This window comes from Triticum urartu, chromosome 7 (genome assembly GCF_003073215.2).
Source record: "Triticum urartu cultivar G1812 chromosome 7, Tu2.1, whole genome shotgun sequence".
In the NCBI taxonomy this organism is placed as follows: domain Eukaryota; kingdom Viridiplantae; phylum Streptophyta; class Magnoliopsida; order Poales; family Poaceae; genus Triticum; species Triticum urartu.
Genome location: NC_053028.1, coordinates 615,617,520 through 615,620,532, shown reverse-complemented (window position 1 = coordinate 615,620,532; position 3,013 = coordinate 615,617,520).

The following is a 3,013-nucleotide window of genomic DNA, read 5'->3' as shown; positions in this document are numbered from 1 at the left end:
TAGAACCGGGATACCGAGTCTGATCGGAATGTCTCGGGAGGAGGTCTATTCCTTCGTTGACCATGAGAGCTTGTCATGGGCTAAGTTGGGACACCCCTACAGGGATTTGAACTTTCAAAATCCGTGCCCGCGGTTATGGGCAGATGGGAATTTGTTAATGTCCGGTTGTAGAAAACCTGTAGTTGACTTTAATTAAAATACATCAACCGCGTGTGTTACCGTGATGTTCTCTTTCCGGCGGAGTCCGGGAAGTGAACACGGTGTTGGAGTTATGCTTGACGTAGGTTGTTTTAGGATCACTTCTTGATCATACTTTCTCGAACGTGCTTTGCCTTTTCTTCTCGCTCTCATTTGCGTATGTTAGCCACCATATATGCTAGTCGCTTGCTGCAGCTCCACCTCATACCTTTTACCTTACCCATAAGCTTAAATAGTCTTGATCGCGAGGGTGCGAGATTGCTGAGTCCCCGTGTCTCACAGATACTTCCAAAACCAGCTTGCAGGTGCCGATGAGTCCGTGCAGATGATGCAACCAAGCTCAGGAGGAGCTCGAGGAAGATCTTGTCCTTTGTGTTGTTTTGTTTCAGTCGATCAGTAGTGGAGCCCAGTTGGGGTCGATCGGGGACCTTGTCGCATTTGGGGTTCTTCTTTTATTTTGGTTCCGTAGTCGGACCTTGATTGTATCTGGATGATGTAATGCTTTATTCATGTAATTGTGTGAAGTGGCGATTGTAAGCCAACTATGTATCTTTTTCCCTTATGTACTACATGGGTTGTGTGAAGATTACCTCACTTGCGACATTGCTTTCAATGCGGTTTTGCCTCTAAGTCGTGCTTCGACACGTGGGAGATATAGCCGCATCGAGGACGTTACAATAAGGACTAGGTAGCACAGTTAAAAAGCTGACATGATAAAAATATAGCCGACCAGGCTAGGAATGATGTGATGGGGTATAAAGCTTCCTAGTATCAAGTACTAGGTGTAATGCCAGAAGGTAAATCAGGGTAGAGGTTGGACGGGGGAATGATTTGCAGAGGATAAGTAATTGTAACTTACCCAGTAAATGGGATCAAGGAGGAAATATGGTCGGGACCATAACTGCAAGGGATCCAATTTACGATACCGGAAGGATATTCAAATGATTAATATCCTTGCAAGAAGCTTTCATGATAAGTCCCACACCGTGTCCGTGGGCATGAACACAAAGGTTCAGGGTCAACTCCCACTTCTACAATGCATAACCCTTCATTTTACTTCTCGCTCTTGATGAAGCTGTTGTTTTGAAATTTTATCTGACGAAAAGCCAGTAGAGTATAACCTGCATAACTTTCGAGTTCACACAGGTTAGGGAAGGCATAGGTTCAACCCATCGGGGCATCTTAGGATCATATATCATAATTTCAAGAATAAATAACACAAGCTCGGTAGTAGAGCATGCTTGAGAAAGCAGAGGATACAATTTACCAAAAGTATTATGTATCCGAGGAAAGGCTCACAAGCTTATTGAATATGAAGGACGCTATCGGATAAAATCCGAAAAGGGGGTTTGGTGGTCCACAAGGGATCTGATGTGAGCATCAGTACTCAACCAGTGGAAGAAAGAATGCAAGGAGATCAGATTATAGAAACAACTGACTAACTCAAAGCTCAATTGCAAAGGAATTATGAATTCCATGACAAGGGATCAAAAGCAATGCTCTGATTAGGGATGGATAGGTAGAATAGCCTTAGGGGTACAATCGATGGTGATTTGATTGGTCGAGATCTAGCACATGTTAAAATGACATCTGGGCCGGAAGGATGAATTCTAGGATCTGATTGAGGATTGCGAGCATTCGCAACATATTGTATCAACGGACTCAAAATTATAAAGACAAAGGATGACAATAAGATTACTAGACTTATGGTATTAACCATAATGCAAGCAAGCAAGAAATTCAAGAACAAAAGGCTCTTGAGGATTTTCACAAGAACGAATGGTATTACGAAGATTTTGTGAAGTACATGAATCAACTGAGGACGGGCGGATACTCGATAGGTGCACAAAGTTATCCGTAGGGGTATTCAGGTGACAAGGAACTGCAAGGCAGTAAGCTCAGGGGATTCTTGGAACAACGGAGAGCAGTTCAGGGCATCTTGTAATACAAGATCAATGGGATTGAATGTAAGAATGACAGGTGTAAGCAGTTATCAATAGGGATATAACAGTGGTAGGGAATTTGCAAAGGCGGTGGGTACAAGTGTCTCGGAAGAACATCGTAGAGTAACCTTGGAATCTTCTGGTGCAGCAGACGATCATCTGAAATAAGGGGCTCTCCGAGCGGATGTGATCACGAGATCCTAATGTTCGAGTTAGTAAAACCATTTAACCCGAATAGAAGAGAGATCAGAGTCCCAGAGTATAGACGAGGAGTAAAAGATCCTAATACCACCCAAATGGCAATGTGGGCCCGTAAGGCACACAACCATGTTAGTAAAAGTTTTTCAGTGACTAGACTCAACTTCGTCCAAGGAGTTTGGAAGGGGGATTCCTACAGGCAGTCAGCTCTGATACCAACTTGTGACGCCCCCGATTTGACCGTACACTAATCATACACGCAAATGTGTACGATAAAGATTAAGGACTCACGGGAAGATATCACAACACAACTCTAGGCACAAAATAAAATAATACAAGCTTTATATTACAAGCCAGGGGCCTCGAGGGCTCGAATACATAAGCTTGAAAACACAAGAGTCAGCGGAAGTAACAATATCTGAGTACACACATAAGTTAGACAAGATTGCCTTAAGAAGGCTAGCACAAAAGCAACAATGATCGAAAAGGCAAGGCCTCTTGCCTGGGAGCCTCCTAACTACTCCTAGTCGTCTGCGGTCTTCACATAGTAGTAGGCATCCTCCAGGTAGTAGTAGTCATCAGTGGCGTCGTCTGGCTCCTGGGATCCGTTATCTGGTCGCAACAATCGGGTATGGGGGAAAAAGAAGTAGCAAAGCAACCGTGATTACTCATCC